Source organism: Pogona vitticeps, chromosome 3, assembly GCF_051106095.1.
Source record: "Pogona vitticeps strain Pit_001003342236 chromosome 3, PviZW2.1, whole genome shotgun sequence".
Taxonomy (NCBI): Eukaryota; Metazoa; Chordata; class Lepidosauria; order Squamata; family Agamidae; genus Pogona; species Pogona vitticeps.
Window position 1 is genome coordinate 46,316,255 of NC_135785.1, and position 13,996 is coordinate 46,330,250.

At 41.4% G+C, this 13,996-nt stretch overlaps 1 long non-coding RNA gene across 1 annotated transcript; it reads left to right on the forward strand.

Moving 5' to 3' along the window:
• The first annotated feature begins 2,128 nt into the window (after window positions 1–2,128).
• Window positions 2,129–13,996, forward strand: LOC110091715 (uncharacterized). Its single transcript, XR_012084908.2, has 3 exons — window positions 2,129–2,256; window positions 3,288–3,329; window positions 9,115–13,996. It is a non-coding gene; the product is annotated as an uncharacterized LOC110091715 (long non-coding RNA).

The following is a 13,996-nucleotide window of genomic DNA, read 5'->3' on the forward strand; positions in this document are numbered from 1 at the left end:
AATTCCCACATCACATATTGTATGCATCACATAGGAAGAAGTATGGATGACTTGTTTTAATTATGTTGGCATTTGCTTGTAATGTTCCAAATCACCCCATGTCAACTAGTTCTGTGTCAGTGGCTCTTAACATCTCAAAAGTGGCTACTACTCAGGGCCCAGCTATGGAAGTGACTAGTTACAAGCAACATAGGTAGCTGTGATTAGTTACTTTTGGGTAGTGAGGAATATAATGGCTGCAATCCTGTCAGTGTAAATTTACGCCATGCAAGCCAGATGATGTCATCATATGGTGATTGATATCTTCAATTTAATTAAATTAAAAATTTCTTATCTCCCCCACTTCAGGATCCGAAGCTCCCTAGGGATCTCTTATGCCTGTGGGAATCTTTTTGGGAGACTCAAGATGGGAGGTGGGATATTTAATATTGAAATATCACTACCAGATTGCCCTGTTCCTAATAAAGGCTCTTTGCTTTGGTTTCATGTGTCAGTTAAATCCGTATTATCCCATCCAATACATACAATAGCCATTTGCATTGAACATTATTATTATTATTATTATTATTATTATTATTATTATTATTATTATTATTATTATTATTATTATTATTATTGGCAGCTCTGACTGTGAAAATTTGCTGTGAAATAATTTGGAAACCAGATTAATTTGTTCTGTAGAGAACATTTCCTTCCTTCCTTCCTTCCTTCCTTCCTTCCTTCCTTCCTTCCTTCCTTCCTTCCTTCCTTCCTTCCTTCCTTCCTTCCTTCCTTCCTTCCTTCCTTCCTTCCTTCAGGCTTTGAACTCTGTGAAATGTAATATACTGCTTGAGGGGGAAAAGAGAAACAGCCACTGAAGGGGAGCTGCTAAATATTTTGCTTTCAGGTTCTCCAGGACAGAGAGAAAGCTCTGCAGGATGAACTGTCAGCTGTTATGAAAAAAAGGGCCGGGTAAGACTCCTCTATGTATCCAATCCCTTCTGTACCCAGATTCAGATCTTCAAGTGCAGCAGACTGATCAAAGTTGTGCTGGTTCTGCTAGTAAGGAATGCAGTTTTGACTGCAACACATGTCATATTACTGACAAAAAATAATCCTGCATGTTACAAAAGAAACAGCCGATTTCTACTGATTTGTTTAAACCACATCTGAGCAGACTATCTGAAGCACTAACTCAGGGGAAAGCCTAATATCCAAGACAAAAATCTGGAGATGACCACAAATAGCCAAATTGCTGGAATGAGGACCAGTGCCTTCCTTGCTCAGCTTTGGATCATGTCCTTTGATCTGAGCCCATAACTCATTCCCCTCCATTCTAATGCCAACTTTCCCAGTTTTATTCATGCCAGTACAACAAGTCCACCATCATTTCCTCAAATCACCTAAGCAATTTTATATACATATCATGTGGTCTGTTCTGGTCTGAGCCATTGCCCATCTACCTAGGCCATGACTAGAGACAGTTAACATCTGGTTTAGAGAGACATGCTTTTCCCTGATCATGGACTCCATATTCCATTTGACTGAAATGCAAATGTAGGTTTAATGTAAGAAAAAAAATCCAAGAATAATTTACATTTTTAAGAAACAGAAAAGAATGAAAAATAGGGCTTTCCAGATGTTCCTGAACTACACCTCCCATTAATCACAGGCATTAGTGTGGAATATCTGGATTTGGAGCCCAATGATGTAAGGGGTGCTCATCCCTGTTGCACATAATGTGAATATTAAAATAATGTTATTTTAGCTGCCCAGAGTGGTCAATTGACCAGATGGGCGGGATATAACTACAATAAATAAATGAAATATGTGTGTTATGTGCCATTAAGTTCAAACTGACTTATGGTGACCCTAAGTGGGCTTTCAAAGTAAGCAAAATATTTAAAGAGTGGTTTTACAACTCCACACACATACCCAACATGGCCAAGCATGGATTTGAACCCAGGTCTCCTGAGTCTTAGTCCATCACTCTATCCACTACATGAAACTGAGAATCCAGTTAATAATAATATCCCTGCATGGTAATAGTATTACCTGACCAAGCACTGTCACATAATATTAACATAGACAGGAACAATTCTTTCAGAAAGACCCAGAACTAATATCGTCTATGAATACTACCACAGAATGACTGTCATGAAGCATGTTAATAATCCATTCTTTTCTCATGCTTTCAGACAGCAGACCAAGTTTCCAGGCAAGTTTTTGAACCTCCACCCCAAGAGCTTGATGTATGAAATAGCCAGGGCTGAACTGGTCAGTAATCTTGTTTTACCCAATACAGAGCAAGCTATCTTGTGAGCACATGTACTCAGCAATCCTGGCAAACAGCTGCCCCTCTTTCTTTGCACCTTGTGTTTGGTTATGGAGGTATATCAGAGCTTGGAATAGTTACTTTCTGGAGTATAGCAGTTGTACCCAAAAAAGCAACTTTCTGAAACTCTGAGATGCTATTTAAGGATTAAGAAAGGAAAGGGATGCACACTTGTGTTATTTGTAGTTTATTGAAGGGGGCAAAAACAACTAGCATTATAGACTTCCCTCATGTATAAGTGATACTTTCTAAATGTTATCTTGCTAGGTAGACAAAAAAAAGGTGTGGTCATAAAACAAGATCTGGCTTAGTAAACTAATTGACTGGTCCACTCTGTAATGTCATCAAGAGCACAGAATCTTGTATATGCTGTCCTAATCTTCTTCTGCTCTCATTCAGTCTGAGGCATTATGCTCAGGCCAGTTTTGCAAGCAAATCCTATTGTGTCTTAGCCTGACACACAACAGCTACCTTACAATGATTGGGTCTAATATGCCTTCTCCAGGATCAGGGGATATGATAGTAGAATTCAACAATGATGGCTTTAAAAGGACATCAGATAAATTCATGTAGGATGGATGGGTGTTTGTATGTCTATTTCTGTGTCAAGTCAATTCTGATTTACAGAGACAATACTCAAAATTAGAGATGGCAAGCCTCTGAATAACAGCTCAGGAACCACCATACCTTTCTTATGTTCCAATGACCCTGTTTTTCAGCAGAAGTGCATAAAAGCTGCCACAGTACAAACATACACTCATACCACAACATCTAAAGCAGGACTTCAAAATCAGGGCACAATTCAGCAGCATGGATATGAAAATTTGTTTGGAGGAGTAGGAGGTACAATGTTGCTTCAGGTCAGAGTTGTATTCAGTTTTAGGAACCTCCACAATGAAATATTAGGGCTTCTTTTATTTGTATACAATTACAAGCAGAAATGAATTTTCTCAACCTTCTTTTTTATCTGCAGGAATTGAAAATGCAAAGGGAAGGAAAATCTGTGAAGAAGCAGGTTTGTGGTGGTAGGTTAGTGTAGAACACATTACTACTTGTGGTATATAAAAAAAAACCACTATAATTCCACAATAATTCAGACATGTCCCAAAATCCCACCTTATCCAGTGTTCTAGTCTGTTACATGTCTTGGAGCCCATACCCCATGATAGTGAATACCATTCCTCTAAATCAGTGGTTCTTAACCTTTGTTACTCAGATGCTTTTGAACTGCAACTCCCAGAAACCCCAGTCAGGACAGCTGGTGGTGAAGGCTTCTGGGAGTTGCAGTCCAAAACTCCTGAGTAACCCAAGGTTAAGAACCAGTGCTCTAAATCAAGTACAGTATAACCACTGATTGTTTCCTAGTGAAAGGGGAATTTACAGCCATGTAAAAATAGGCAGTGTTAATATGAATGCACAGTTGCAAGTGAGAAAAGACATGGTTTGTGTTTTCTTGCTCTAAAGTTGCATGGAATTAGCGCAAGATAATGGTTAAAATCTCAAGAACTGAGCCTTCAGATTTTTGACAGTAGTGTGTTTTGTGTTTCCTTGAAAAAGGAAAACACCCCAGTGATGGAGCATATACATAAATTCCCAGTGTGGTGTAAGGGGAAGAGTGACAGACTAGGACTCTAGGGAACAGGGTTCAAATCCCCACTCAGCCATGAAAACTCACTGGAGGAATGGAACTGGTAAAACCACTCCTTTAAAATCTCACTTACCTTGAAAGCCCTATTAGAGTCACTACAAGTTGGTTCTGACTTCATGGCACAGAACATATGAACTGCATTGAGGATTGCTCCCAGTTCCAACACTAGCATCTCCAATTAATGTAAACTTGTAGGAAGTTACACGTAAACATGCTACTTCAGATCCTAGAGAGACGTTGATAGTGAGCACAGGGTGCACGCAGCATACAAGTCAAATAAATAAATAAATAAATAAATAAATAAATAAATAAATAAATAAATAAATAAATAAATGCGTACATACATACTGTACATACATACATACATACATACAGTGGTGCCCTGCATAGCGAGGTTAATCCGTTCCGGATTAACCTTCGCTATGACGAAACATCGCTAAACCGGACGGAAAAAGCCATTGGAACGCATTAAACTTAGTTTAATGCGTTCCAATGGCTTCTTTACTCACCGTTATGCAATGTTTCCTCATTGCGACACCATTTTCGCACCCTCGGTAAGCGAGGGAAAGGTGCGAAAATGGTTGCGGCGGCCTTTTTGGGTCACGTGGCAGCCATTTTAGAACTGCCAAACAGCTGATTGTCGGGCGTCACAATGCGAAGATCGGTAAGCGAAATGCTTACCGGTCTTCGCAATGCGATTTTCGCCCATTGGGGCCATCGGTAAGCCATCGCATTAGCGATCCCAAAAAACGGATCGCTATGCGACTTCGTCGTTATACGCTGCACTCGTTAAGCGAGGCACCACTGTACGTACGTACGTACGTACGTACGTACGTACATACATACATACATACATACATACATACATACATACATACATACATCGTCGTCTAGTCGTTTAGTCGTGTCCGATTCTTCATGCCAAGCATTCCTATCTTCCACTGCCTCCCAGAGTTCTGTCAATTTCATGTTGGTTGCTTCGCAGACACTGTCCAGCCATCTCATCCTCTGACGTCCCCTTCTCCTCTTGCCGTCACACTTTCCTAACATCAAGGTCTTTTCCAGGGAGTCTTCTCTTCTCATGAGATGGCCAAAGTACTGGAGCCTCAGCTTCAGGATCTGTCCTCCCAGTGAGCACTCAGGGTTGATTTCCTTTAAAATTGATAGGTTTGTCCTCCTTGCAGTCCAGGGAACTCTCAAGAGCCTCCTCCAGCACCACAGTTCAAAGGCATCAGTTCTTCGGTGGTCTGCTTTCTTTATGGTCCAGCTCTCACATCCATACATCACTACAGGAAAAACCATAGCTTTGACTATTCGGACTTTTGTTGGCAAGGTGATGTCTCTGCTTTTTAAGATGCTGTCAAGGTTTGTCATCGCTTTCCTCCCCAGAAGCAGGCGTCTTTTAATTTCGTGGCTGCTGCCTCCATCTGCAGTGATCATGGACCCCAAGAAAGTAAAATCTGTCACTGCCTCCATATCTTCCCCTTCTATTTCCCAGAAGGTGATGGGACCAGTGGCCGTTATCTTAGTTTTTTTGATGTTGAGTTTCAGGCCATTTTTTGCACTCTCCTCTTTCACCCTCATTACAAGGTTCTTTAATTCCTCCTCACTTTCTGCCATCAGAGTGGTATCATCTGCGTATCTGAGATTGTTGATAGTTCTTCCGGCAATCTTAATTCCGGTTTGGGATTCCTCCAGTCCAGCCATCCGCATGATGTATTCTGCATATAAGTTAAATAAGCCGGGGGACAATATACAGCCTTGTCGTACTCCTTTCCTGATTTTGAATCAGTCAGTTGTTCCATATCCAGTTCTCACTGTTGCTTCCTGTCCCACATATAGGTTTCTCAGGAGATACACAAGGTGGTCAGGCACTCCCATTTCTTTAAGGACTTGCCATAGTTTGCTGTGGTCCACACAGCCAAAGGCTTTTGCATAGTCAATGAAGCAGAAGTAGATGTTTTCTGGAACTCTCTGGCTTTCTCCATAATCCAGCGCATGTTAGCAATTTGATCTCGAGTTCCTCTGCCCCTTCGGAATCCAGCTTGTACTTCTGGGAGTTCTCGGTCCACATAGTGCTGAAGCCTACTTGTAGGATTTTAAGCATAACCTTGCTAGCGTGTGAAATGAGTTCAATTGTGCGGTAGTTGGAGCATTCTTTGGCACTGCCTTTCTTTGGGATTGGGATGTAGACTGATATTTTCCAATCCTCTGGCCACTGTTGAGTTTTCCAAACTTGCTGGCATATTGAATGTAGCACCTTAACAGCATCATCTTTTAAGATTTTAAATAGTTCAACTGGAATGTCATCACCTGCACTGGCCTTATTGTTAGCCAGGCTTTCTAAGGCCCACTTGACTTCACTCTCCAGGATGTCTGGCACAAGGTCAGCAACTACGTTGTCTGGGTTGTCCGGGATATCCAACTTTTTCTGATATAATTCCTCTGTGTATTCTTGCCACCTCTTCTTGATGTCTTCTGCTTCTGTGAGGTCCCTCCCATTTTTGTCCTTTATCATGTTCATCTTTGCACGAAAGGTTCCTCGAATATCTCCAATTTTCCTGAACAGATCTCTGGTTTTTCATTTTCTGTTATTTTCCTCTGTTTCTTTGCATTGTTCATTTTAGAAGGCCCTCTTGTCTCTCCTTGCTATACTTTGTAAGTCTGCATTCAATTTTCTGTAACTTTCCCTATCTCCCTTCCATTTTGTTTCCCTTCTCTGCTATTTGTAAGGCCTCGTTGGACAACCACTTTGCTTTCTTGCATTGCCTTTTCTTTGGGATGGTTTTTGTTGCTGCCTCCTGTACAATGTTACGAGCCTCTATCCAAAGTTCTTCAGGCACTCTGTCCACCAAATCGAGTTCCTTAAATCTGTTCTTTACTTCCACTGTGTATTCATAAGGGATTTGGTTTAGATTATACCTGAGGAGCCTGGTGGTTTTTCCTACTCTCTTCAGTTTAAGCTTGAATTTTGCTATGAGAAGCTGATGATCAGAGCCACAATCAGCTGCAGGTCTTGTTTTTGCTGACTGTATAGAGCTTCTCCGTCTTTGGCTGCAGAGAATATAATCAATCTGATTTCGATATTGCCCATCTGGTGATTTTCATGTATAGAGTCACCTCTTGTGTTGTTGGAAAAGAGTGTTTGTGATGACCAGCTTGTTCTCTTGACAAAACTCTATTAGCCTTTGCCCTGCTTCATTCTGAACTCCAAGGCCAAACTTCCCTGTTGTACCTTTTATCTCTTGGCTCCCTACTTTAGCATTCCAGTCCCCTAGAATGAGAAGAACATCTTTCTTTGGTGTCAGTTCTAGAACGTGTTGTAAATCTTCATAAAATTGTTCAATTTCAGTCTCCCCAGCAGTGGTAGTTGGTGCATAAACTTGGATTATTGTGATGCTGAAAGGTCTGCTTTGGATTCTTATTGATATCATTCTATCATTTTTGAGATTGTATCCCATTACAGCTTTTCCCACTCTTTTGTTGACTATGAAGGCTACTCCATTCCTTCTACGGGATTCTTGCCCACAATAGTAGATATGATAATCATCTGAGCTGAATTCGCCCATTCCTGTCCATTTTAGTTCACTGATGCCCAGGATGTCGATATTTATTCTTGCCATCTCCTGTTTGACCACTTCCAGCTTCCCAACGTTCATAGATCTTACATTCCAGGTTCCTATGCAGTATTTTTCTTTGCAGCATTGGACTTTCCTTTCACTTCCAGGCACGTCCACAGCTGAGCGTCCTTTCGGCTTTGGCACAACCACTTCATTAGCTCTGGAGCTACTTGTACTTGTCCTCTGCTCTTCCTCAGTAGCATGTTGGATGCCTTCCGACCTGAGGGGCCCATCTTCCAGCGTCATATCTTTTAGCCTTTTGTTTCTGATCATGGGCATTCTTGGCAAAGATACTGGAGTGGCATTGCCATTTCCTACTCCAGGTGGATTGCGTTTAGTCAGAACTCTTCACTATGTCCTGTCCGTCTTGGGTGTCCCTACACAGCATAGCCCATAGCTTCTCTGAGTTACTCAAGCCCCTTCGCCACGACAAGGCAGCAATCCATGAAGGAGACATACATACATGCATACATGCATGCATGCATGCGTGCGTGCATGCGTGCGTGCATGCATGCGTGCATAAATTGGGTCATGGACAAGGCTAATCAGACCAAGGTGTTGCCATCAGCATACATCTGCTTAGTATAACTTATCTGCTTTCCCCGATAGTTGCACAAATACATTATACACTCAACATCAATCCAATCCATTTAATGTATCTATAAAATAGAGATAAATTACGGTAACCTTTGAGATATATGTATCAGCTGATCTTTGAGAGATCTGTATCAGCTTATCTTTGACTGCACACATGATGAACAGAGAAGCCAGAGAGAGCTGTTGCCAATATATTCTCACAAAGTACTGAAGAATTTTTTAAAAGACTAAAAGGCTAGTCCCAGCTAGAGTAGACCCAATGACTAAATGGGATTTATATACATGTTTATTTACCATGCCATTATTGATTCAATGGGTTTACTCTGTGGTTGAAACTAGGAACAGGACACTGGGCATGATGCATAACAATTTGTCAATCAAGTTTCACAGTAGCTCATTGAGATAGGTGTGACATTGACTTGTCTAAGCCCTTCCACTGAGCTTTATCTGTGAGGATTTGAATATGGCTCTGCCACATTCAGACTCAATATTTCAGCCACTGCATTGAATTGGATACAAAGAAGCCAGATATACTTCAGTGCTCTGTAACATCTTACACTGTTCTGACATTTTCTCCCCATTCATCTGCCAATGGATTGCAATACCTAATTGGTTTAAATGTGTCTTTGTCCTGAGCCAGAACTGATTTGCCACCCCTTAATCCATTAATAACAAAACCAGCAATTGTAATATGCTCAAATGGTATGAAAGGAACTCCCGAATGTGCTTTTAGGTATCATCTGTGATACATCCTTGGAGGCAGCTGGCCTTCATTAAAGAGCTCGGAATATTCTTGAGGCCAAATGCCAGCCTTTTTCACTTACACACCCATTTTGCCCCATCACTCTTCTTTCACTGAAGCCTGCAGGGAGGGGATTATTTCACTCTGTCTTGTCTTTACTAAAGGTAAGCCTTCCTTTTCTGTGCTTTGATAGGGTGAAGATAGCCTGGATCTTCATCATCTTGTGGCACTTTGCAGGCATCCTGCTGGTGATTCTCCTACTGGTGATTCTAGTTGCCTTCTACATTATTGGCATCTGCCTCTCAAATCACACCATGACAGAGGCATACCAGCGGCCCATGTGGCAGTTCCTGGACTATTATTTCCAACCATATATCCAACTATATAGTAATGGCATCTTACCAAAGTGATCCCAGGGACTGAAAGAAGCTGCCCACTAGAAAAACCCTGTCAATATAGTCTATCTAAAAGTGTGAATAAAGCTGATATCCTATCATGGTTTTCTGGTGCTTGATGATTGGAGACACTTTCCTTTTTCAAAACATCCCTTAACCATTGTTGGCCATCATTGCTGGCCTGCTCAGTCTGTAATCCACCAAGCTGAATGCCACATGCCAACTATGCAAGATTGGCTAAGGGCCCTTGAAACATCCTGGCTTTGCTACCTGCCCGAACTACAATGTAACAAAAAAGAGCTCAGCTGGATGTGATCAAAGGCCTATCTAATATAGAAGTCTCTTTCATCTCTTGACCAACTAGATGCTCCTTGAGTTGCTTACAAGCAGGCCATAAGGCCTTGACCCTCTCCCACTGCTTGTTCTGCACCAGGTGATATTCAGAGGCATCCAAGTGATATAAGAAGTGGCTTGTGAACAGAATATGGGGTTCCCCCAAAACATTCTGAGATAAGCTGCCCCTTCTTTATACTACAGTTGATGTATAGTCCTCATTGTGACTAGTAGTTTATTATCCATAAATCTGCCATATCCCTGCTGCAAATCAGACACTTGGGAGACCATCAGCAAATCCTGTGCCAGTGGATCCCATGGTTTAATGATGTTCTATGTGAAGATATCCTTCCTTTTGTATGTCTTGAATCTTCTACTGTTCAACTTGATTGGGTGATCCCAGAGTTGGGATCACAGAATCCCAAATGAGGGGAAAAAACTTTCTACCTACTTTCTCAAAATGTTTTTTCTTAAGCAAAAAGGCTCTGATTTAAAACTTGGTCAACCACAAGTTGTGCAAGCTTCCTTAAGTGAATATTCTTCATTTAAAAAAAAAAAAAAAAGCAGAAGGAAAGTTCCCTGAGGGCACAGAAGCAGCTAGCAAAGCAGACATCTAATAATTCAGTGGGGAAATAACATGTGTTCATGTTTGGTGGGCACATTACTAGATGAAAGTGACAAGTGAATTGTCAGTCACAAATAACATCTCACTTTACGCATGCCCTGTATTGTTAAGCAAATGCAATCTGCAAAGCTGTCACGCAACGTGAGATAAAACATATATCTTACATCTTTGTCAGTGACTTTTCTTTATGCAAATTTAAATGCACTATATTTGATCTATTCTGCAAGAAAGAGAGAGAGAGAGAGAGAGAGAGAGAGAGAGAGAAAAGAAAACAAACCAAAAGAAAAGAACAGAACAGAAAAGAAAAGAAGTATTCCAGAGCAGAATATAAGAATTGCCACATTGGCTCAAACAAAAGTTCCTTTTTGTTCAAGGTGTTGCCTGTCGCACAAGTGCACAACAAAGTGTCTCTGGAAAAAAGCTTGCAATTAGGCCAAGGAGACAATGTGCAAAAACAAGTATGCCATTTTTCTGCAGAGGTCGCAGGTTTGCTGGGCATTTTTACCTTAGCTCAGGTTTGGTTATCATAATACTTTAGTCATATTTGTTTATATTTTATATGCATTTGTTTATTTTATTTCTTTATGTGCTGCCTTTCTTCTAAAACTGGGTCCCAAAGTGACTTACCTAAAAATGGTTAAAAATTTTGTCATTTCATTGTGAAGTAGGACATAGCAGTTGCTAAAGGAAATTAGTTTAGATTATAATTGCATATAAATATAAATAATAATATGCAGCAAGATGAAAATAAGCTCATGCAAATAAATCCATTTTGGTTTTGTTCAGTCAACATCTAACAATAATATACAAACTTTACTTTCTTGGCCTAGAGAGCCTCAGAGTGGAGACATCACTTACACTAGATGGTAACAAGAATAACTATACATATACTATATGTAATATGTGGCATCTCTTAGTAGAATACGTACATGCTTTTCATAAAATATGTAAATTAAACTATCATTATGTTATCCTTGTGCCAATATAACATATCCGTTAGAACTGAAACTTCTAGATATCATATCAAAGTATGTGTTTGCTTTCCTCTGTTCTGGTTGCATTAAAAAGCCTTACATCCTTCATGTGTTTTTTCCAACAGGATGTCCAACAATTCAAAACAAGCAGGTAGACATTCTCCAAGGCTTAGCTCTTTGGCCAGCTCAAACCCAGGAAACCTCTGCAACACAGGTTTGCCAGATTCTGAGCTGAAAGGACATTTCTGAAGCTGTGGCATGGCCTAAGCATTTGAGAAACTGGGACAGTGAGCTGTCAACTAGCTCAGGGGTCCCCAACCTTGGGCCTCCAGATGTTCTTGGACTTCAGCTCCCAGAAATCCTGGCCAGCAGAGGTGGTGGTGAAGGCTTTTGGGAGTTGTAGTCCAAGAACATCTGGAGGCCCAAGGTTGGGGACCACTGAACTAGCTGAGAGCGCCAGGGGCACAGGAATAACCTTTGGAAAAATATTTGTGATAAGGGGCTGTGAGTGAGTGAACTTTGGCCCATGGGAGTGTTCTACATCGTAATCCCTCTGGGCACTTGCAGGTCTCCACGGTAAATGTTGGGCCATGGATGGATGTCCCACCCAGCGCAAGATCTTGAAGCTGCACCCACTTAGGCAAGAGAGACACAATAAAATCCAAAAGGTGTGAAATGGCATGAAGTGGAGAAAAGCCTGTAGAGAAGTTTTCCCACCAAGAGGAAGATATAAAAAGGGGCAGAAACAGTAACTGGGTGAGGGAGAAGTAGGGGCAGGCAGTGGAGAAGGAGAGTAACCAGCAAGAGATCTGAGCAGACATGGCAAAATGGCAAGAGGATGAACACCAGGTTCTTGTATTTGCCAGCTGGTTGGCATCTGAGGACAATCCCCCTCTCCGCAGCATCCTGCCATATCCCTTTCTTGACAATATGGCAGAGGAAGACAGGGAGCCATCCAAGTACTCTGAAGGTGTGAGGGTGGACTGAGATATTTGTAGACAGAAACCAAGAAAGAGTCAAGGATCAGAGTCAACACTGCTGGTGCAGACAGGGACAATTTAAGAGGCTGTACAAGATGTAAGCCCTCTTTTCTACCTGTGTTGGACATTAGGGCCAGTGAATCTGACTTCCATAATTTCCCCTTTTAAGAACCTGCTTTTGAGCAATTAGCCTTTTTCCCCTAAATGAACAAGCAAAGTTATGGACAGAGAAAGATTGCAGTAGAGTGGCAAAATCCTTCCCATAATGTGCATATAGTTTTTGTACTAAGGGCGTCTTGGAGACACCAGAGAAGTCTCCATGTTGAAGGCCCCCTCAAATACTGGTACTGGTATAGGATTTGGGAATTTTAAAAAAATAAGGCTTTAAAAAAAGCCATCTTAGAAATCAGGGTCAGAATACAGAGAAAATGCAGGGTATGAAGAAAAGACAGCAGTTCAATTCTTTCTCATCCATTGCTAAAGACAGACCTTCTCCTAAGTGTGCCTTAAAGTTGACCTTTTAATATGTGCAGGTAAAATATTTAGTACTTAGGTTGGTTCACCTTAAGTACTTAAGGTGAGTCATCCTGACAACTAACAGCAAACTCATTATCCAAGTGCCAAACTTAATATAGCTCAAGCAGCACCATTCTTGTGTTTGGGGGGACATTAATCAACAGGTTTAAGGGAATGTTTAGATTTGCAGAAGTGCAACCCTCTACAAAACAAAGCAAGACAAAGCAAAGCAAAAATTTCGCAAGGACTAAAGGTGGCCCAATCCCAAAGAATTCTCCAGCTACTGTACAATTGCACTCATTTCATACGCTAGCAGGGTTATGCTCAAAATCTTACAAGGTAGGCTTCTACAGTATGTGGACTGAGAACTCCAGGAAGTACATGCTGGAATTTGAAGGGGTAGGGGAACTAGAGACCAAATTGCTAACATACACTGGATAATGGAGAAAGCCAGCGAGTTCCAGGAAAAAAATCCACTTCTGTTTCATTGACTACACAAAAGCCTTTGACTGTGTGGACCACAGCAAACTATGGCAAGGCCTTAAAGAAATGGGAGTGCCTGACCACCTTATCTATCTCCTGAGAAATCTATACAGTGAACCCTAAACCTACTGAATTAATTCATATTAGAAGTGGAAGATATGCTGGCAGTGACAGGTTTTACTTTCTAGCGTTCCATGATCACTGCAGATGGTGACTGCAGCCACGAAGTTAAAAGACACCTGCTTCTTGGGAGGAAAGCAATGTCAAACCTAGACAACACTTAAAAAGCAGAGACATCACCTTGCCGACAAAAGTCCGCATAGTCAAAGCTATGTTTTTTCCAGTAGCAATGTATGGAAGTGAGAGCTGGACCATTCTTCTGACTGCCGAAGAATTGATGCTTTTGAATTGTGGTGCTGGAGGATGCTCTTGAGAGTCCCCTGGACTGCAAGGAGAACAAACCTATCCATTATGAAGGAAATCAACCCTGAGTGCTCACTGGAAGGACAGACCCTAAAGCTGAGGCTCCAATACTTTGGCCATCTCAAGAGAAGAGCAGACTCCCTGGAAAAGACCCTGATGTTGGGAAAGTGTGAAGGCAAGAGGAGAAGGGGACGGCAGAGGATCAGATGGATGGACAATGTCATTGAATCTCCCATCATGAATTTGACCAAACTCTGGGAAGCAGTGGAAGACAGGTGGGCCTGACATGCTCTGGTCCATGGGGTCACGAGGAGTTGGACACAACTAAACGACTAAGCAACAAAAA